The following is a 24,715-nucleotide window of genomic DNA, read 5'->3' on the forward strand; positions in this document are numbered from 1 at the left end:
TGCATATTTCGCTTCCCAACCTCTTTAAACTACTAGAGACTTATGGTAGATTATCCGGTTATAAAATTAATACCACAAAAACTGAGGCTCTCCCTCTTAACCTAGCCCCTGATATTTTGACCACCTTAAAATCTAACTTTAATTTTCAATGGACGGAAATGTCCTTGAGGTATTTGGGAGTCAACTTAACCCCTACTTATCCCTCGTTGTACGCTCAAAACTTTCCATCTATGTTCCGAGAACTCAAGGCCTTAATGATTAAATGGATGCCTTTTCCCATCTCCCTTTTGGGCCGTATAGCATCAGTCAAGATGAATGTTTTGCCTAAATTACTGTATTTGTTTGAGACTCTCCCAATTCCTGTCCCTGAGAAGGAGCTGCGGGATTTTCAATCATCCATATTCAGGTTCATCTGGAATGGAAAGAGACATCGCATAGCTTGCTCAATTTTAATGTCACCCAAAACTCAAGGTGGTTTAGCAGTTCCAAATATTAAAAAATATTACTGGGCTACACACCTTAGAAGACTGCCAGCCTGGTCCAATATGTACGCGTACTCCAGATGGATGGAAATAGAGAAGTTGTGGATAGCCCCTGTACATCCGAACTCACTTATTTGGTACTCCCTACAACCCTCACTTAGACCTGAACTATTGGGCCCTATGTCTTTTACATGTAACATATGGTCGAGGTGTAACAGACTGTTTTCACTTGCATCAGAAAAATCTTCTATGGTCTCCTTTCTGTATAACCCACTATTTAAGTTGGGAATGAGCACAGTTTTTCTTAAAACATGGTTTCCCAAGAAGTTGTTCAGATTTGCGGATGTTGTAAACTATAGGACTCTGGGCTTGTTCTCATTTGACGAGGTACGTTCCTTGCATCAATTACCAGAGTCTTGTAGGTATCAATATGTGCAGATTAGCCATTTTTTTTCGGACCTCTTTCACTCAACGAAGGTGTCAACCCCCACGCCGTTTGAGAAACTTTGTAAATTGACTGTTACAACGAAAGGTCTCATCTCAGGCATCTATCTTATCCTATCATCCTCCTCTGTCACTCACTCCTACATGTCTAAATGGGAAGCAATTCTAGGCCAACCTATAACGTATGCAGAGTGGAAACAGATATGGGAACGGGCAGCGAAGTCGTCCTCATGTGTCACATATAGGGAAAACACATATAAAGTGCTTATGTTTTGGTATCATACCCCACAGCTATTAAAACACTTTAGCCAAGATATCTCTGATAGATGTTGGAGGTGTACGACAGGTGAGGGGACCCACCTTCACATTTTCTGGGAATGTCCTGTGATTGTGCCCTTCTGGAGAATGGTGGAGTCTGTCTTTTTTCAACTCCTCGCAATTCGTTTTCCTTTTACACCTTTTTTTTACTTACTGAATATGCCAAAAATGTCATTAAAAAAACAATTCCTCCTATTAGTCCTTCAGGTGTTAACGGCGGCCAGACGCCTAGTTGCGAGGTTTTGGTTGAGGGCAGACGCACCTACCCGAATGGACCTCATGCATAGTGTAAGAGAAGTTAGAAAAATGGAATACTTAACTGCATGTATTACTAACTCAGTCGATAGATTTACAAAGATCTGGCAAACATGGGATGACGCTTTTGATCACTTACAATAAAAGACCTTTGATTACCAGTCAGACTGTTATTTTTCCCCCTTCCTTTAATTTCCCCTATGTGTCGTGTCACTGTGATTGTCTTATGTCCTTTTGTGGTTTCAGCCCTTGGTGCATTTATGGGCCTCAGATGCAAAATGTATGTTTTGTATACTAAAGTACATTTGTTGATACTGACGTTATGCAACATAGTATTGTACCTGTATTGCCTCTTACGATTGTGCTATGAGACAATGTACCTGTATTATTTTTTCATTGATAAAAAAATCAATAAAATAAACAATTTATAAAAAAAAAAAAAGAATGGGTCTGCACCCATTCCGCAAAATTGCGGAACAGATGCGGACCCATTTTGCGGACGTGTGAATGGAAAAGATATCCCTCAAAATGAAAATATATTAAATTATTAAAGTTAAAAAGCATAGATGTGGTAGGCAATAACAAGTGCTCGGCGGCAATAAATCAGGTGCTCGGCGGCGCCAAATCAGAAACCATATGTCCTACCACAATCCGGGGGTTCCAGTGCACATCGATGAATCCAGGAGGGAAAGCAAAAAAACATCCATCCCTGGGCTAGATGATGATGTGGTATTGAAGGACAGGTTGGGCAAAGAACTGTCCCTGATATTACCCTACAGGGGGTGCTATTCTGGCCCTGATAGCCTAACCACAGACCACCCGTTCTGATAAGAGCGACCTCGCCTGGAACCTTACCCTATATAAAAATGCCCTTAGTAAGCCCCTAGGCCCCTGACTTCCAGGTGATCACAATATAGATCTATGTGTTTTTGACTCATTATAAAAGTATATTATAAGTATATTACACCCCTCAGTAAGTCACACCTATCGATAGCACACCTATACTAGTCCTTAAAAAGACTTTTGTGGCCCTATTAGCTATCGTTTGGTGTCCCTAACAGTCTGTCCCTGCTCCACACAGCAACCTCTCCCTACACTGGCAAAACACTGAATGTAAAATGGCGGCCAGATCAGGTTTATTTATAAGGTAAGGGGTATGTCCATGTGCTGAAATGTCTCAATTGGCTGTCCTGTACCACCTGATGGATGTGTCATGGGTCAAAGTTCTTCACAATGTAAAAGAATATGGCGCGCGCGAATTTCTCCATATGTTCGCATGTTCGGCGAATCACGAACACACAAAGTTCGCCGCGGAACGACCGCCGGGCGAACCGCAAGGCCATCTCTAATGAAGATGTTCTGCTGATAACTATGCATATTTTATTCTGATGAAAGATGCAAATCAACTGACAGACTTTTAGATAAAGTCGCAGTGATAAATCTGAAGTGAAAGAATGTAGCTAACTACACCCACTTTTCAAAAATGTGGAGTGGTTTAAAATTGCAAAAAGTCACAAATTTTTGTGTAAATATGCCCAAAAGTAGCAAAATTTCTATTTTAAAGCTAGAATTATGGAGTGCAGGGCATCATAAATAGTGTTGATCACGAATTTTTATCGCGAATATTGGCACTTCGAGAATTTGCGAAGATGTAGAATATAGTGCTATATATTCGTAATCGCGAATATTCTAGATTTTATTTTCATCAGTAACCTCCCTTCTTGCTTGTGGGCCTATGAGAAAGCTGCAATATCTTTGTCATGACATATGAATCCTCACAGTCGCTTACACCCTCCCGGTTCGCCCCAGACGAGGCGTCAAGCGAAACCCGGGTCGGGTTTGAACATAAGGCTATGTTTTAAGGCATTTTAAAACATCCGTGTTTGTGAGTATAATAAATTGTACTTTTTTACCTCTTGTGGTGGTACTTCACTATCTGCGCACATCCCTTTTTGAAGGTTATACGATCTATCGGGAGGGTGTAAGCAACTGTGAGGATTCATATGTCACTACATTTGGGAAGTGCGGAAAAATCTTGCTACGAAAGTCTAGCTAATATATATAATACAGATATTAGTGGGAGATAGTCAGTGTAGGTTAGATAGTGATATAGTGTAGCTGATAGGTTCCGGTGTAGGGTGTTAGGTAGTGTGATAGGAATTACTGTTTCTCTGCTGTCCATACATACATGCTACAGACATAGTGCTGTGATGTCACAACAATACTTAGTGCACCAATCAGTAATATCTACTCAGACCTGATAAAATGGTAAGTTGCATGTATTGTGCCAAAAATATGCGCATCATTAGTGCCGTTTGCGCAATCGCAAAAAAAATTACTGGAGATCACGAATTCTAGAATTCGCTAATTTATTGTGAATATTATGCGAAAAATTCACAAAATATTGCGAAAACGAATATTGCCTATGCCGCTCATCACTAATCATAAATTCTCCACTCCCTGCATGGTGGTGAACCTCTTTAAAACAGTGGGGCAGATTGATTAATCTTGTCTAAGATTTAGATTATGTAGTCAAAAAATGCACCAGATTTGTCAAAGTGATTCATTTGGATGATAACTGTGCTGCTTGTTGAGACACTTTTGTCATTGACTCCTCCTATTTGAACATAATTATCTCTAAGCCTGAAACATTTTATTCAATTGTTTTCTGACAGATAATAAACTACAGTAAATGTAACTTGTATCTGGAAGGTTTTTACTATGCATCATAAATTCATTTTACACCTTATTATTCTGTGGGGCTGTCAGACATAAGCAATTGCTTTGCATCATGACGTGTTTATGGGCTCAATGTACCAAATACATCATTTAAAATTGTGTTTATTGTTCTCTGATACTGTAAAGAATCCTGTTTCCTTTCAAAAGCTATTGTAATAGATTTTGCTGGTGGGTACAGATCATTTCTTTGCTGAGTGAAAATTACTGGTTAAAAAAAGGATTGATTGATGTAAGGCAGCAAAGTAAAGAATCAGGCTGAAAACAAATTGTCATTTATTTTGCAGCAATGTCTATAGACTTTCAAACCAAACGTACAGTATTTTAATAAATCAACATTTTACTGTATGTACCACAAAATTTTAAAGCTTTTCTGTCTACCAATTTTATATGCTTGCATTTCATGCTACCGATTCAGTATACTGTAAGTAAACTGTCTTACCACTGAAAACTGAATCACTAAAACAAAAATGCATGTTCCTATTAGCTACCATCATTTCAGAGTTTCAGTTACATTTAAAGAAAAACATGCATTAGGGTGCCAGCACACATTTAGGTTTTGATGAGGTCTTGTTCAGGTTGTATGAGGATATAGCTACACATTATCGTTTTTGATGCCGTTTTTGGAGGCAAAACCAAAGGTGAATTAAAAAAAATGTAATGCCAAAAGAGGAAGAGAACCAGGGGGTTCAGAGGAGGGAGAAGAAAATGGAGAAACAAACACCACCAAGCTCGAAGAGAAACAAGACTTAGGCATCAGGAGTTAGAAACTAGCTTATTAAAATAATGAATTTGATCTTTTTAGAGACCTGAACACTTTTTCATTAAGCTCACACTATCCAGACACTTTCTTCCAAATCCGACACCTGCGATCGCTCCACTTGTTATTGAAGTGCCCACCAGCAGTCAGCTGATGACCTTCTCCCCCCACTCAACTGAAACCTCTAACTACCCAACCTCCTATGTGCTCTCTCCTTTCATCACTGGTCTCCCACATACTCTTGGGCCACTTTAGATGTACCTGCCTTATATTCAAATATACTCCATGAAAAAAGGTATAACGGTCGTATCAAAATATTTGAATGAACGAACCCTTGATACCCTCCCAACAAAAAGTCTTTCAATATAGAGAGGATTCATTATACTGTATGCTCAAACATAATTATTTTAGGTTCCAGTCTAAGATATACCTCCAAACGCGTGGGACAGCTATAGGGACGAAGTTTGCGACCAATTTATACTTAGGGGCCTTTGAGAATCTTATACAAAAGATATATCAATGATCTAATTTTCATTGGGAGTGGGTCAGCTATCGTATTTCAGGAGTTCATTAACCATTTCAACCAGAATGACTGGGGTTTTGGTATTTACAGGGAATATCTCTAGTGAACACATTGAATATTCTGACCTCCTGTACATCTAACATTGACCGGTTCTACTGAATGATCCAATTCTAGGAAAATCCCTCCCAGGAAACCCAAAAAATCAATACATCTGAGCATGTACCCTGAAGTATCTGCTAGTAGACTTACAGTGGGATGCGAAAGTTTGGGCAACCTTGTTAATCGTCATGATTTTCCTGTATAAATCGTTGGTTGTTACGATAAAAAATGTCCGTTAAATATATCATATAGGAGACACACACAGTGATATTTGAGAAGTGACATTAAATTTATTGGATTTACAGAAAGTGTGATATAATTGTTTAAACAAAATTAGCCAGGTGCATAAATTTGGGCACTGTTGTCATTTTATATATTCCAAAACCTTTAGAACTAATTATTGGAACTCAAATTGGCTTGGTAAGCTCAGTGACCCTTGACCTACATACACAGGTGAATCTAATTATGAGAAAGAGTATTTAAGGGGGTACGTTTCCCTCCTCTTTTAATTTTTTCTGTAGAGTAGCAACATGGGGATCTCAAAACAACTCTGAAATGACCTGAAGACAAAGATTGTTCACCATCATGGTTTAGGGGAAGGATACAGAAAGCTGTCTCAGAGATTTCAGCTGTCTGTTTCCACAGTTAGGAACATATTGAGGAAATGGAAGACCACAGGCTCAGTTCAAGTTAAGGCTCGAAGTGGCAGACCAAGAAAAATCTCGGATAGACAGAAGCGACGAATGGTGAGAACAGTCAGAGTCAACCCACAGACCAGCACCAAAGACCTACAACATCATCTTGCTGCAGATGTAGTCACTGTGCATCGTTCAACCATTCAGCGCACTTTACACAAGGAGATGCTGTATGCGAGAGTGATGCAGAGGAAGCCTTTTCTCCGCCCACAGCACAAAAAGTGCCGCTTGAGGTGGGCTAAAGCACATTTGGACAAGTCAGCTTCATTTTGGAATAAGGTACTGTGGACTGATGAAACTAAAATTTAGTTATTTGGCCATAACAAGGGGCGTTATGCATGGAGGAAAAAGAACACAGCATTCCAAGAAAAACACCTGCTACCTACAGTAAAATATGGTGGTGGTTCCATCATGCTGTGGGGCTGTGTGGCCAGTGCAGGGACTGGGAATCTTGTCAAAGTTGAGGGACGCATGGATTCCAACCAGTATCAGCAGATTCTGGAGACCAATGTCCAGGAATCAGTGACAAAGCTGAAGCTGCGCCGGGGCTGGATCTTTCAACAAGACAACGACCCTAAACACTGCTCAAAATCCACTAAGGCATTTATGCAGAGGAACAAGTACAACGTTCTGGAATGGCCATCTCAGTCCCCAGACCTGAATATAATTGAAAATCTGTGGTGTGACTTAAAGAGAGCTGTCCATGCTCGGAAGCCATCCAACCTGAATGAACTAAAGATGTTTTGTAAAGAGGAATGGTCAGAAATACCTTCAACCAGAATCCAGACTCTCATTGGAACCTACAGGAAGCGTTTAGAGGCTGTAATTTCTGCAAAAGGAGGATCTACTAAATATTGATTTCATTAATTTTTTGTGGTGCCCAAATTTATGCACCTGCCTAATTTTGTTTAAACAATTATAGCACACTTTCTGTAAATCCAATTAACTTCATTTCACTTCTCAAATATCACTGTGTGTGTCTCCTATATGATATATTTAACTTACATTTTTTATCGTAACAACCAACGATTTATACAAGAAAATCATGACGATTAACTAGGTTGCCCAAACTTTCGCATCCCACTGTAGGAATAAGGTTGGAGACAATGTATGTGCCATCCCCAAGAAAATAGTTGGAAGCTACAAATGCTTTATTAGTCAGGGCAAATGCTGCCAGCCTATGCAGTAGTGAAATCCAGGCGCAGGCGCGCGCCTGTGACGGGACTCTGCAAGCAAGCGCAGGTAAGTATTTAGCTTTAGGGTTTCCTTCTTTCTTTCTTTTTTTTTTTCTTTTATGTGCCAACTTTGGGGGACATGAGGGGGCCGGGGTGCACAGAGAACGTGTGGGGGCAAACTTTTATTTTATATTATAATGTGGCAACTTTGGGGGACATGAGGGGGCCGGGGTGGACAGAGGACGTGTGGGGGCAAACTTTTATTTTATAATGTGGCAACTTTGGGGGACATGAGGGGGGTGCACACAGGAGGACATGGGGGGAATATAGTGGGATACTGTGTGGCACAGTGGGGGGGAAATTTATTATGGGAGGGATGGCAATGTGGAGGACACTACTGTGTGGGGGGCAGCGTGGGGGACACTACTGTGTGGGAGCAGTGTGTGGGAAATTACTGTGTGGGGGCAGCGTGGGGGACACTACTGTGTGGGGGGCAATGTGGGGGACACTACTGTGTGGGGGACACTACTGTGTGGGGGGCATCGTGGGGGACACTACTGTGTGTGGGACACTACTGTGTGGGGGCAGTGTGGGGGAAATTACTGTGTGGGGGACACTACTGTGTGGGGGACACTACTGTATGGGGGCAGTGTGGGTGACACTACTGTTTGGGGGGACACTACTGTGTGGGGGCAGTGTGGGGAAATTACTGTGTGGGGGGCAGCATGGGGGAAATTACTGTGTGGGGGACACTACTGTGTGGGGGGACTATTGTGTGGGGGAAATTACTGTGTAGGGGGCAGTGTGGGGGAAATTACTGTGTGGGGGAAAGCGTGGGGGACACTACTATGTGGGGGGCAGCGTGGGGGACACTACTGTGTGGGGGCAGCGTGGGGGAAATTACTGTGTGGGGGACACTACTGTATGGGGGCAGTGTGGGGGACACTACTGTGTGGGGGGACTATTGTGTGGGGGAAATTACTGTGTAGGGGGCAGTGTGGGGGAAATTACTGTGTGGGGGCAGCGTGCGGGACACTATTGTGTGGGGGACACTACTGTATGGGGGCAGTGTGGGAGACACTACTGTGTGGGGGGACTATTGTGTGGGGCAGTGTGGGGGGAATTACTGTGTGGGGGCAGCATGGGGGAAATTACTGTGTGGGGGACACTACTGTGTGTGGGGGCAGTGTGGGGGAAATTACTGTGTGGGGGACACTACTGTATGGGGGCAGTGTGGGTGACACTACTCTGTGGGGGGACTATTATGTGGGGGCAGTATGGGGGGAATTACTGTGTGGGGGGCAGCGTGGGGGAAATTACTGTGTGGGGGACACTACTGTGTGGGGGGCAGCGTGGGGGACACTACTGTGTGGGGGCAGTGTGGGGGAAATTACTGTGTGGGGGACACTACTGTATGGTGGCAGTGTGGGGGACACTACTGTGTGGGGAGACTATTGTGTGAGGGCAGCGTGGGGGAAATTACTGTGTGGGGGACACTACTGTGTGGGGGGCAGCGTGGGGGACACTACTGTGTGGGGGGCAGCGTGGGGGAAATTACTGTGTGGGGGACACTACTGTATGGGGCATTGTGGGGGACACTACTGTGTGGGGGGACTATTGTGTGGGGGCAGTGTGGGGGAAATTACTGTGTGGGGGGCAGCGTGGGGGAAATTACTGTGTGGGGGCAGCGTGGGGACACTAATGTGTGGGGGGCAGCGTGGGGGACCTAAAGTGTGGGGGACACTACTGTGTGGGGGCAGCGTGGGGGACACTACTATGTGGGGGGCAGTGTGGGGGAAATTACTGTGTGGGAAACACTACTGTATGGGGGCAGTGTGGGGGACACTACTGTGTGGGGGCAGCATGGGGGACACTACTGTGTGGGGGGCAGCGTGGGGGACACTACTGTGTGGGGGGAAGTGTGGGAGAAATTACTGTGTGGGGGACACTACTGTATGGTGGCAGTGTGGGGGACACTACTGTGTGGGGGGACTATTGTGTGGGGGCAGTGTGGGGGAAATTACTGTGTGGGGGGCAGCGTGGGGGAAATTACTGTGTTGGGGGCAGCGTGGGGGACACTACTGTGTGGGGGCAGCGTGGGGGATACTACTGTGTGGGGGACACTACTGTGTGGGGGGCAGCGTGGGGGACACTACTGTGTGGGGGGCAGTGTGGGGGAAATTACTGTGTGGGGGACGCTACTGTATGGGGGCAGTGTGGGGAACACTACTGTGTGGGGGCAGCATGGGGGCCTTTCTATTGGAGAGGCACTGTAGAGGACAGTCTATTATTTCTGGGGACACTATAGAGGGATTATTACCTGGAGCACAATATAGGGTGTAATTATTATTACTGGGGGCACTCTAGGGGACATTATAGCTGCTGTAGACACTATAGGAACATTTGGGGTCATTTATAAAACTGATGTAAAGTAGAACTGGCTTAGTTGCCCATAGCAGCCAATCAGATTCCACCTTTCATTTTTGACAGCTCTTTTGGAAATCCAGTTCTACTTTACACCAGTTTGATAAAGGACTCCAATTATGTCTATTAGGGTCACTGTTTTTTCAGCAGTATTGTACCTAGGACATTGGGGAGCACAACGTGCACAGGTATTGGGGGTGGCAGCAGGATGACATTGTGGGGACACCAGGATGGGGAGGTTGATGGAAAAATTGAGAAATCTAACATGTCTGTGTTACAAACTGTGTAGAGACTAGATGTGGCTGAAAGAATTTCTAATGGCGGTCTAACGGAGGAGAAGAGGAAAGAAAAGGTCTACATGACAGGAGATGTCCCTGGATGTAAGAGGTATGTGGTCAATTATTTGGAGGGGAGGGGGTGCCAGAGAAATGACCCGCCCCGGGTGCCAAACACCCTGGGCACACCACTGCTCATATGTCTTGTGGAGCTCCATTGTGGCTTCAGTACATGAAACGAACCACTAGGAGCCTCCATGATTGCATAAACAAACACAGATAAAATGTTGGTAGTGGCTACCAGAAACATGGTGTGTCCAGGTATGCAGCCACTTGCCACACTAATAATTTCTCAGAATTTTCAGTCAGCTTTGAAAACTTTACATTTTTATTACCCTACCTCTATTTTCCCTTTCCGTCTCTTTTCATTCTCATCTCTAATCCGTTTCCCCCTCTCTGTTTGCCCCCTGTAGCCTCTTGTTCTTTCTCTCTTCTCATCGAGCTCTACAGACATACCCCTGTAGATTATGTAATATTTTTATACTGCCAGTTGTTACGGAGGCAGCAATACCTAATATGTCTACTTTATATTTTTGATACATTTTACACAGTAAAAACATTTTTAAAAAGAAAAAATCTTGCTTTTGTATTGCCATTTTCTGAGAGCCATTTTTTTTTTGAGCAATTGTCTTACAGTATGTAGGGTCTAATTTTTTAGAGGATGAGATATGGTGTACATATGAATTTTTGATTGCTTGGTATTATACTTTTTGAGAGGCAATGTAACAAAAAAATGGCTCTTCTGGCACTGTTTTTATTTTTATTTTTTATAGTGTTCACCTGATGGGGTGGATCATGTGATATTTTTATAGAACTGGACAACACTGAAGCAGTGCTACCTAATATGTATTTTTTTCCTATATTTTTTTACAATTTTATATGACTTAATAATGGAAAAAGGGTGCTTTTTTACTTTCGTATTTTTCTATTATGTAAAACACTTTTTTTTAAACTTTTTTTGTCCTACTGTGGAACTTCAACTTTTGAAGGTCATAGCCGTGGGGCCAACATCACTGCAGCGCGGAGACCTGATAGGGACCCGTACCCTCCACAATTACCTTCAATGCTGTGGTCAGCACTGACCGTAGCATAGAAGGGTTAATGTGTCTGCATCAGTGTTTTCACCTATGTCGGCGTATACAGCAGAGACTCAGCTGTCAGTGACTGTGCGCCGTACCTGGATGGTGCTGGGGCTTAAGCCGCATCCCGCAGTGCAGTACATGTATGACGCTGATCGGGAAGGGGTTAAACAAGGATGTTCTATTATTTAGTACATTATTATAAATCCATTCCACTTTGAATCCATTTTAACATACCAAATATTGTAGATGCGTTGATTGTTTCATTTATATACTATTTTTTATGTAACAGAACATGTTCATCTATTGATTCTTTTTTTATTAACACGACAGATATGATCACTCTTTTTATGTGTTTCACACATCTGTGACACGAGAAACTAATGGAAAATGTGACTTAAAATACTGATACATGTTGAAGTTTTCTTTAAAAATTGTAATTTAATACAGTCTTTCTCACATCAAGATTGTGAGGAATTCATCCAGCTAAACCACTATGCATTGCTGCGCTGTGAGGGTTGCTATGCTGACCAGCCAAGTCCTAGCTGGTTGACTTGTCAGTGTGATTGGAAACTAAGCCAATTAGGCCTCTGACTCTGTGTCCATTCCCAGAGCAAGTCAGGGAATTTAAAAGGGTTGTCTCACTTCAGCAAGTGACATTTATTATGTAGAGAAAGTTATACAAGGCACTTACTAATGTACTGTGATTGTCCATACCGCCTCCTTTGCTGGGTAGGTGAATTTTTTCATCACATTATACACTGCTTGTTTCTATGGTTATGACTACCCTGCAATCCATCAGCGGTGGCCATGCTTGTACACTATAGAAAAAAGTGCTGGACTATGTGCGCTCCCATGATCCCGGCCACCAGAGAGGCCGGCACTTTTTCCTATATTTTGCAAGCAACACCACCGCTGTATTGCAGGGTGGTCATTACCTTGAAAACGAGCAGCGTATAATGTGATGAAAAAATTAATTTAGCCAGCAAAGGAAGCAATATGGGCAATCACCATACATTAGTAAGTACCTTGTATTAACTCTCTCTACATTATAAATGTCATTTGTTAAAGTGAGAACCCATTTAAAGAGGACCTTTCACCACTCCTGACATGTCTGTTTTAATAGCTTCATGCATTCACCATGTAATAACAATTCTGGAACATCTATTCTTATGGCTCTATGTTGTGCCATTCCTTTATTATTTGCACTAGAAATTATGAACTTATTGCTATTAGCTTTTAGTAAGGGTACAGAGGGGCGGTAACAAGTTGGGAGGTGTACCTGCACAGACTAAGGCTCCATTCATCCGTGAATGATAGCCAAGACCCACAGCAGAAGCACGGAGTGTGAACATGATTGATAACGCTCCGTGCCTCTCTGTGACCTTTTTACTACAAAATCACAGTGACAACTTTATCTCACTGTGATTTTGTAGTAAAAAGATCACAGAGAGGCAAAGAGCATTACCAGTCATGTTAACACTCCGCGCTTCTGCTGTCTGCTGCAGGTCTTGGCTATCATTCACGGAGCGGGTGTCACGCATGGCATCCGCTCATGTGAAACCAGTCTAAACAGTAGAAGTTATCATGTCCTCGCCCACTAGGGGTTGCCCGGGTTCATAGATGAACCCAGACATAACCATCTTTTAATCCAGGCAGACCCTGCAATATGAGCATCAGAGCATTTTATGTTCTGAATCTCTACTTTGCCCTGAGCTTGATTGTGCATGGAAAGGGCTCTTTCAACAACACACTGCCAGGCAGATACTTCAGGCAAGCAGTGTTTTTGATTACGTCACCAGCTATGATGGGCCGGTTTTAGCACTGCCCTAGCCTTTGTACAGGCCAGGTCCGCGCAGAAGCCCGCACATTAGTGCTGGTGACATCACCAAACACACTGTTTGCCGGAATCATCTGCCCGGCAGTGGCTATTTTTAATAAAGAGAACCCTTTCCAAGCACAGGGCAAGGTAAAGAAACAGAACATAAAAATGCTCTGATGCTCATATTGTGGGGTCTGCCTGGATTAAAATATGATGTTATATACTTACCAGTTCAGCATAGAAGTATTTTCTTTGTGGATTGCGGGCCTCATTACGTCTGGTGTAGTCCTTGGTCAAAGCTGAACGCAGACATAAACCATTTTTATTAGTAAAAATGTGGCATGTTTGTGTTTAGCTGTGAGGACATGCACAAATTAAAAAATATAAAAAAAAAAATTGAATTGCCGTAATTAGAAATGAGGTACTCAGTTTGGAGTAGAAAAATCCTGAAACTGAATTCATAGATAGAATTCATCGATCAAAGAAATGGTCAGGGATGGCAGAGTTCATGCAAAAAGTCCAAACAGACAAGGTCAAAAGCAAGCAGGGGAAGTCAGGGCAATGCAAGTCAAATCTGAGCTCTATAGAAACTAACAAACCTATTTCTCAGGCAAAGAGCAGAGGTGAGGGGTTCTTAAATAACCATATGTTAGCCCAGCTTCCTGTACCTGCGATTCTGTCCTCACACACAGGTACGGACGCCGGGCTTCTTCACTCCTCCCTGCTGCTGCACACTATTGCTGACAGGCACAGGCAGCAGGGGTCTTAGCTGTGGTCTGCACTTCTGCCACCTGCATCTCCCTCCTGGCTCTGAGTAGAGCTTGCACTCTGACTCAGAGTTAATTGTGTGTATTTAGGGTGTGTGCGGGCATGTCTCTTCTCCCTTTGTGAGGCAGCCTGCACACGCCTTCTATGTTCCCCAGCCTATGGCTGGTCTGCTGGAGGTATTTAAAGGCGCCTCCTTCTACAGGAAGGCGCCTGAGCAACTTATGTTCCTAGCTAGTCTAGTTTCCTGTTTGAGCTAAAGTGGTTAAGTTGGTTCTTGTCATTTTGTGTACAAGACTTTGGATTACGTATTATGGACTTTGCCTGATTGTCGGCTGCCCTGACCCTGATCTACATTTACGGACTTTGCCTGACTGCCGACTGCCCTGACTTTTGCCTTCGTATCCTGACTACGCCTTCTTCTGATCAGCCTCTAGCCTCCCAGCATCCACTGGGTGTATTGTGTCACCTGGAGGTCAGTCCAGTGGGTTCACACTCTGGTTTCGATTCCCACATGTTCCAATTCCCCTCTGAGGCAGCAACTGGTGCTCTTCTCTGGAAAGTCTCTCCTCACCATCAGAGGTATCGTGTGAAGAACAAGGGGTGTGCACAGATATTGCCCTCAGAGGGAGTTGGTCACGTGGGGCAGCGGGTTCCCCTCGCTGGTCATAACACCATAGAGTTTAGTACTGAAAGATTTAAGGATTGTTTAGTTGCTGAACTGGGTGTGGTCAAGTTATAGTAAAGCTGAGTTGGAACACAGAATCCTGTCAGCTACAATAGACATAGCTACTAGAAAGCGTGGCAGTAGCTCCATTTTACTAATTTAATAAAATTCGCCTTGTGTTTCCATTTAACCTTATATCATTTTGACTATATGTAATGATATTAATATCCCACTGAATTTCCAGTTAAAAAAACAAGATGTATTTTCTGTAATTTCAGTAAACTTTAAACAATAACATGTTTAACAAGTCAGAAAACATTACTAAGCATATCGATATACTATAAACTAAAAATAAAATACTTGTAATTTGTTATTTTTAATAGTTTTATTAGATATATACTTTAGAACATGCCCCTCAGCTAGATTCATAAAACAAAGGTACAGTTGACATTTCTCTTATTTAGGCTGCCTAGGGATTGATATGATTATTCTGTAGCAATATCACCAAGTAATCTGTTTGCGTATCTGTGACAATCATTTATTGGGTCCTAAATACGTCTAGGTCATGAGAAAGGTCACCACACAATAAGACAACATACTGCAGACATAAACTTTAAAGGCCATGACTAATTTAATCATATATTTTGTTTACACAATTTCTCCAAACATATACCTGTTCTGTAAGGGTTTAATAGAAAAATGCATACCTTACAATAAATCTTTAAAGGGAATGTGTCATTGGAAAATTACCTATTGTTTAAACTGCGTCTTTAAGCTTAACATATTTTTAAATAATTTTTGATGATATTTTTAATTTTCCATGTCAATATTTATATTTAAACAAAAACCATAAAATCCTGCAGTTTTCGTTCTGGCCACTAATTCTAATAATAGGCGCCATTTCTTTGTCCGCACAGATCACTTTACTGCAGTTACCTGCTTATCTGTCATTCTATTCCTGCCTGTTATGATATGACCTCTGTGTATAGATAAGACAGGATCCACTATTCACAATAGGCGACTGGCAGAGCTTATCCGTTATTTCCTTGTACAATGACCTCTGCACAGGTCACAGAGCATGCCTAAAAAACTCTCCCATAGAAGTCCATGGGGCTGCTTTTTAAATGCTGTTAAGAACAGCTCAGACAAGATGGCTCCCCCAAAATCCTCTTCAGAAAATAGAATAAATGTGCTTCTATCTGGTTTTAACTGGCAGATATTTTTTTTCTCTTTAAGCATGTGACTGCAAATCCAACCACAGTCACAACCTACTGAGATGCAAAAATGTGACCAAACATATTAAAGTAAATAGGTTTACCCCCTGTTACTTGTTCAACCATGATGATGTGCAGAATCCAGAAACAGCATGATCTAAAGAAAAGCATCAGTGAGCTTTGATCATTCATCCCTTTAATCAGTGCACAAAGTAAAAGAATCATTGTGCAATATTTCTGTAACATCATTCAAAAACAAAACTATAATTTCCCTCTTGTACAGGAATGACAGGAAAATAGAGGATACCAGTGCTTTTGTTTTCATAGAGATTTAGAGAAATGTTCTATATAATAAATGACAATGAATCTAAAACCTATTCTTTTATTAAGAGGTAAATTCATTGTATTGTTCCTTTCAATGGTATGCTTAAAACTTATGTCACAATGCATACATATGACCATTACATTTTTCCATATAAATACCATTATCAAAATTCGGAGAAAGAGTGATGGTTAAAAGCATTCTCCAAAATGCCTAGCTACAGTACAGACACACCTTCTCATTCAAAGAGTTTTCTTTATTTTCATGACTATGAAGGCATCAAAACTATGAATTAACACATGTGGAATTATATACATAACAAACAAGTGTGAAACAACTGAAAATATGTCATATTCTAGGTTCTTCAAAGTAGCCACCTTTTGCTTTGATTACTGCTTTGCACACTCTTGGCATTCTCTTGATGAGCTTCAAGAGGTAGTCCCCTGAAATGGTCTTCCAACAGTCTTGAAGGAGTTCCCAGAGATGCTTAGCACTTGTTGGCCCTTTTGCCTTCACTCTGTGGTCCAGCTCACCCTAAAACATCTCGATTGGGTTCAGGTCCGGTGACTGTGGAGGCCAGGTCATCTAGCGCAGCACCCTATCACTCTCCTTCATGGTCAAATAGCCCTTACTTTCAAAGTTTTCCCAATTTTTCGGCTGACTGACTAACCCTCATTTCTTAAAGTAATGATGGCCACTCGTTTTTCTTTACTTAGCTGCTTTTTTCTTGCCATAATACAAATTTGAACAGTCTATTCAGTAGGACTATCAGCTGTGTATCCACCTGACTTCTCCTCAACGCCACTGATGGTCCCAACCCCATTTATAAGGCAAGAAATCCCACTTATTAAACCTGACAGGGCACACCTGTGAAGTGAAAACCATTTCAGGGGACTACCTCTTGAAGCTCATCAAGAGAATGCCAAGAGTGTGCAAAGCAGTAATCAAAGCAAAAGGTGGCTACTTTGAAGAACCTAGAATATGACATATTTTCAGTTGTTTCACACTTGTTTATTATGTATATAATACCACATGTGTTAATTCATAGTTTTGATGCCTTCAGTGTGAATCTACAATTTTCATAGTCATGAAAATAAAGAAAACTCTTTGAATGAGAAGGTGTGTCCAAACTTTTGGTCTGTACTGTATGTGCACATGTCTACTGTTTTCCTACTTATCAGCATAACACCCACCAGATCAAGCTTCCATCCTCCTAAGCTGCCCAGGACTAGGAGCCATTTTCCATGTTGTAAGAAGGTAAGGCCCCCATACACATCGGTGTATTGTCAGCGGTTTAAATGACTATCTAATGTGTGTAGGGAGCTCCTAACTTTCCCCTGACAGATGATGTCAAGGGAAAGAAAGATTGGGCGAATTTAATATTTTTGTCCGATCCTTTTGTTGTCCCAGGAGATTAGCTGCTACCATAAGTGTCTCTCCACTCTCCCCATTGAATACACATAGACATTCGGCCAAGCCAAACATGTACAGGTATGTGTATGGGGAGCTGGGAAGGAGTCGGGAGAGGCAGCTGTCAGACTCTGTTTCTACTTGAACCCCCTGATTGTAAAGCGCTGCAGAATATGTTGGCACTATATAAATAAAGATTATTATTATTATTATTAATTTGGTTAAGGACTCATTTCTCACGAAACCAATTCAATACAGTGTCAGACTGGGGTGCCTAGAGCCCCCCAGTAAAATTCATTCTGAGGGCCCACTGTACAGCTACATGCAAATACTACCTACTCACATAGCAGCAGGCAGAAATAAGATGCTCAAGATAACTGATTATGCAGATCCTTGCAACACCTCTGAGACATTTGGGCCCAGTGGAAAGACAATACTGGTTGGCCTGCCTCTGTACCTAGAAGTCATCTTAGTCACATGATTCTTCTATAAAAACAAACTTGGTAATATGTTAATATAATCTACCCTGTTTTTATTTGGTTATAGCAAAGAAAAAAATAAGGGTAGTCAGCACATCCCAATGTGCAAGTGCATGTTGCCGTGTCTGAAAGAACAAACGCAAAAACAAACACAATACAACAGCAGTCTACAAACACAAATAATCAAGTAAATAGAATAGTGCCATATTCGCCATAGAAAATGTACTTATGCTAATGCTACACTATAAATGTGAGATTTTGGGCAAATTCATTTGTACCTGTCTTTTTAGGACAGGAACCTACACTAAATACTACCTCTGCTGGTGCCATACTGACCTCCATTAAATTCAGGGAATGCAGGTTCCACATGCATGCTGAGCCCACACTATATTATACCTCTTTTGGTGCCACAATGACATCGATTAAATTCAGGGAGAGCAGGCTACAGCTTTAAGCCTAATGCAGAGGTCCGTCGAACGCGGTCCGTGAGATACCGGACTGGCATTGCAGGAGCGCACGGCGTCATAGCAACCAATGACACTGTGCGCTCCTGCAATGCCAGTCCGGTATCTCACGGACTGTGTTCCACGGACGTCTGCATGAGGCTTTATACTTGCACTAATTAAAATCAGGAACCTATATATAGCCCAAAACAAGTTCAGGGTCCACCCCTGATTATAGCATGAAAACCGACCAGAAGGAGTGGGTCAATAAAGTACAAAAACACTTATAATACTGAGGTAGTCAAAAAGTAACATAATTTTATTAGAAAATCACAACAGGACATGATTGACACAAATCACAAGAAGATATTTAACACAGGTCACAATACATGAACGTATTAAAAACCAAGAGGACCGATGGTGGACTGCTGGTATATATTAATAAAGTGCACGTGCAATAATCTTGATTGGTCATCAGTAAAAAGGTGTATTACACCTAACCACTATGGCTCCAAGCTACATAATATGACCCATATGCATATATTCTACAACAGATACCAAGGTTTGGGGGTGGAAATACACACCACAAAGGCTAGCTGAGGCAATATGGTGACTGAAAATATAATAGGCACATAGAAAATACTGACCAACCAACTTTAGTATACCACACAGGAACACCACCGGTCCGCTCCCCAACGCACGTTTCGCGTTTAGCTTTCTCAAGGCGTGATTAAAATTAAAATCAGCCTATGGGACAGCCAGGTTAGCTAGGAGTGCACGACCAATGGAGTCAGCCACACCTCCAATGCAGACTGCAAAGAAAAAAAAGGGTTAAAAGGGAAAAAAATGGGGGTTAGTCAGCACATCCCAAAGGGTAGGTGCACGTCACCATGGCTGAAAGCACAAAGCAAAAACAAACACAATGCAACAGCACTGTGCACATACAAATGCTGACCAAATACTGACCATGTGAAAGTGGCCTCTTATCATGAGAGGGACATTATTAAGACAGACAAAAAACAAAAATAAGTAAAAAAAAATACTGAAATACAAATAATTTTAAAAAAAGAAAGACACCGCTTACATGCAACTATTCGCTATAGCCTCCTCATAATTCAAGACTCTATAGTACATATTACATATCAAAATGACAAAACAAAATATAGAAACCTATTCTAATCTACAGATATAGTCAAGCCAAAATTGACTCTGATAACATACTCTGATAACATTTCCTGCATAACGGAAACGAGACGGATCCGTTATGCAGGCCATAGACTTCTATTATGACGGAATAAATAACGGAATGCCTTTAAAGGCATTCCGTCATAGAATTACTTTATGGTCCGTGGTAACGGAATCCATAACGCAATTCTGCTTTTACCACCAAACAAAGCATGAACGAATTTGATAACATGACATTTGCTCATCTCTAATTACTATCTATATATTATCATAACACATTGTCAGTGCAGTTACTGCAACTCCCTAACAATTTTCTGTTTTTTTTTTTAAATGAAGAACAACCAATGAGGTGGCATCATCTTTTTTCAGTTTAGTTTCATGCATAACACAATTTTGCACTGATCACTCACTTTTCGATTAACACCTTTCCAACGCAGTCTATTTTTTAAAATTTTTACTCCCTGCCTGCCATAAACCATAACTTATTTATTTTTTCCATTTACATATCTAGGTGAGGACTTTTTTTGTTTGCGGGACACGTTAAACTTTCTAATGGCACCATTTAATATCCCCTACAGTGTATTTCAAAGCTAGAAAAAAGTTATTAAAGGGGTGGAATGGGAAGATCTGGACAAAATAATAAAACAAAAACAGGTGCACACTGCGGTCTTACTAACCCTCGTACTGGTGTAAAATTCAGAGATTAGCCAACATATCCTGCTTGGAGGACATGCCCGAGCACTGCGCCAAGGTTTCTCAAGACAACTGTACCATTGTATTATAGGTTTTATTTTTACAGTGTTCACTTTGTGGTAAAAATGATGTTGCCTTTATTTTGCAGCTCAGTACGATTACAATACCAAATGTATATAGTTTATCTTATGCTTATCTACTTTTAAAAAATAACCTTTGAAAAAAAAAAAGTCTCTGCATCACCATATTCTGACATCCAGAACGTTTTACAAACAATATTTTTATGTAAAGAGTAGGGATGAGCGAACCCGAACTGTACTGTACATTTTCGTAAAAGTCCGGGTTCGGTGTTCGGCGTTTTCTTGGCGCTCTTTGAAAGGCTGCAAAGCAGCCAATCAACAAGCGTCATACTACTTGCCCCAGGAGGCCATCACAGCCTTGCCTACTATTGGCATGGCTGTGATTGGCCAGTGCAGCATGTGACCCAGCCTCTATATAAGCTTGGGTCACGTAGCGCTGCACGTCACTCTGCTGATTCAAGCATAGGGAGAGGTTGCTGCTGCGACGTTAGGGCGAGATTAGGCAGATTAACTCCTCCAAAAGACTTCATTCTGTGATCGATCTGCAGCTGTGGATCATTGAAGTGCTAATATCGACTTGCTCACTTTTTTGAGGCTGCCCAGAGTGTTTTTAGATCACTTTTTTCTGGGGTGATCGGCGGCCATTTTGTGGCTTGTGGTGCGCCAGCAGAAGCTATCACCAAGTGTATTTATCCATCAATAGTGTGGTTATTTTTTGCTATATCCTACATCAGCTGCAGGCTGAGCCTGTGTCACCGAAGTGCATTTAACCATCAACAGTCTGGTTATTTTTTGGCCATATACTACATCTGGTGCAGGCTGAGCCTGTGTCACCCAAGTGCATTTAACCATCAATAGTGTGGTTATTTTTTGGCCATATACTACATCAGGGGCAAGTTGAGCCTGTCACCCAGCGCCTAAAAAATAGACCTGACATTTCTATTCAACCAAATTTGTACTGTTTTAGCTGGTCAAGTTATTTGTAGTGACCGTAAAAGCACACTTTTTGTTCTGGGTTGAAAAACTATTCCCAAATTTGCCATTCTCAAAATAACTAGTTTCTGCTATATGAGGCCTACTTGAAATCTATCCCAAAAAGGATATCTTACATTCAAGGTGCTGATAGTGTCATTCAGAAAAACTTAACACACACGCTACCGTGCAGATACAAGTCTAATTCTGTGATTAAACCTATACCTGTCACACAGCGCAAAAAAAAACAGGCCTCACATTTCTATTCAACCAAATCTGTACTGTTTTAGCTGGTCAAGTTATTTGGAGTGACCGTAAAAGCACATTTTTTGTTCTGGGTTGAAAAACTATTCCCAAATTTGCCATTCTCAAAATAACTAGTTTCTGCTATATGAGGCCTACTTGAAATCTATCCCAAAAAGGATATCTTACATTCAAGGTGCTGATAGTGTCATTCAGAAAAACTTAACACACACGCTACCGTGCAGATACAAGTCTAATTCTGTAATTAAACCTATACCTGTCACACAGCGCAAAAAAAAACAGGCCTCACATTTCTATTCAACCAAATCTGTACTGTTTTAGCTGGTCAAGTTATTTGGAGTGACCGTAAAAGCACATTTTTTTTTCTGGGTTGAAAAACTATTCCCAAATTTGCCATTCTCAAAATTGTGGTGAACGGGAACAATGAGGAAAACATCTAATAAGGGACGCGGACGCGGACGTAGACATGGTCGTGGTGGTGTTAGTGGACCCTCTGGTGCTGGGAGAGGACGTGGCCGTTCTGCCACAGCCACACGTCCTAGTGAACCAACTACCTCAGGTCCCAGTAGCCAGCAGAATTTACAGCGATATTTGGTGGGGCTCAATGCCGTTCTAAAGATGGTAAGGCCTGAGCAGGTACAGGCATTAGTCAATTGGGTGGCCGACAGTGGATCCAGCACGTTCACATTATCTCCCACCCAGTCTTCTGCAGAAAGCGCACAGATGGCGCATGAAAACCAAGCCCATCGGTCTGTCACATCACCCCCATGCATATCAGGGAAACTGTCTGAGCCTCAAGTTATGCAGCAGTCTCTTATGCTGTTTGAAGACTCTGCTGCCAGGGTTTCCCAAGGGCATCCACCTAGCCCTTCCCCAGGGGTGGAAGAGATAGAATGCACTAACGCACAACCACTTATTTTTCCTGATGATGAGGACATGGGAATACCACCTCAGCACGTCTCTGATGATGACGAAACAAAGGTGCCAACTGCTGCGTCTTTCTGCAGTGTGCAGACTGAACAGGAGGTCAGGGATCAAGACTGGGTGGAAGACGATGCAGGGGACGATGAGGTCCTAGACCCCACATGGAATGAAGGTCGTGCCACTGACTTTCACAGTTCGGAGGAAGAGGCAGTGGTGAGACCGAACCAACAGCGTAGCAAAAGAGGGAGCAGTGGGCAAAATCAGAACACCCGCCGCCAAGAGACTCCGCCTGCTACTGACCGCCGCCATCTGGGACCGAGCACCCCAAAGGCAGCTTCAAGGAGTTCCCTGGCATGGCACTTCTTCAAACAATGTGCTGACGACAAGACCCGAGTGGTTTGCACGCTGTGCCATCAGAGCCTGAAGCGAGGCATTAACGTTCTGAACCTTAGCACAACCTGCATGACCAGGCACCTGCATGCAAAGCATGAACTGCAGTGGAGTAAACACCTTAAAAACAAGGAACTCACTCAGGCTCCCCCTGCTACCTCTTCTGCTGCTGCCGCCGCCTTAGCCTCTTCTGCTGCTACCGCCGCCTCGGCCTCTTCCTCCGCCTCTGGAGGAACGTTGGCACCTGCCGCCCAGCAAACATGGGATGTACCACCAACACCACCAACTGCGTCACCAAGCATCTCAACCATGTCACACGGCAGCGTTCAGCTCTCCATCTCACAAACATTTGAGAGAAAGCGTAAATTCCCACCTAGCCACCCTCGATCCCTGGCCCTGAATGCCAGCATTTCTAAACTACTGGCCTATGAAATGCTGTCATTTAGGCTGGTGGACACACACAGCTTCAAACAGCTCATGTCGCTTGCTGTCCCACAGTATGTTGTTCCCAGCCGGCACTACTTCTCCAAGAGAGCCGTGCCTTCCCTGCACAACCAAGTGTCCGATAAAATCAAGTGTGCACTGCGCAACGCCATCTGTGGCAAGGTCCACCTAACCACAGATACGTGGACCAGTAAGCACGGCCAGGGACGCTATATCTCCCTAACTGCACACTGGGTAAATGTAGCGGCGGCTGGGCCCCAGGTGGAGAGCTGTTTGGCGCACGTCCTTCCGCCGCCAAGGATCGCAGGGCAACATTCTTTGCCTCCTGTCTCCTCCTCCTCCTACTCAGCTTCCTCCTCCTCTTCTTCCACCTGCTCATCCAGTCAGCCACACACCTTCACCACCAACTTCAGCACAGCCCGGGGTAAATGTCAGCAGGTTGTTCTGAAACTCATATGTTTGGGGGACAGGCCCCACACCGCACAGGAGTTGTGGCGGGGTATAGAACAACAGACCGACGAGTGGTTGCTGCCGGTGAGCCTCAAGCCCGGCCTGGTGGTGTGCGATAATGGGCGAAATCTCGTTGCAGCTCTGGGACTAGCCGGTTTGACGCACATCCCTTGCCTGGCGCATGTGCTGAATTTGGTGGTGCAGAAGTTCATTCGCAACTACCCCGACATGTCAGAGCTGCTGCATAAAGTGCGGGCCGTCTGTTCGCGCTTCCGGCGTTCACACCCTGCCGCTGCTCGCCTGTCTGCGCTACAGCGTAACTTCGGCCTTCCCGCTCACCGCCTCATATGCGACGTGCCCACCAGGTGGAACTCCACCTTGCATATGCTGGACAGACTGTGCGAGCAGCAGCAGGCCATAGTGGAGTTTCAGCTGCAGCACGCACGGGTCAGTCGCACTGCGGATCAGACCCACTTCACCACCAATGACTGGGCCTCCATGCGAGACCTGTGTGCCCTGTTGCGCTGTTTCGAGTACTCCACCAACATGGCCAGTGGCGATGACGCCGTTATCAGCGTTACAATACCACTTCTATGTCTCCTTGAGAAAACACTTAGGGCGATGATGGAAGAGGAGGTGGCCCAGGAGGAAGAGGAGGAAGAGGGGTCATTTTAGCACTTTCAGGCCAGTCTCTTCGAAGTGACTCAGAGGGAGGTTTTTTGCAACAGCAGAGGCCAGGTACAAATGTGGTCAGACAGGGCCCACTACTGGAGGACGAGGAGGACGAGGATGAGGAGGAGGTGGAGGAGGATGAGGCATGTTCACAGCGGGGTGGCACCCAAAGCAGCTCGGGCCCATCACTGGTG

The sequence above is a fragment of the Bufo bufo genome, chromosome 5, assembly GCF_905171765.1.
Source record: "Bufo bufo chromosome 5, aBufBuf1.1, whole genome shotgun sequence".
NCBI lineage: Eukaryota > Metazoa > Chordata > Amphibia > Anura > Bufonidae > Bufo > Bufo bufo.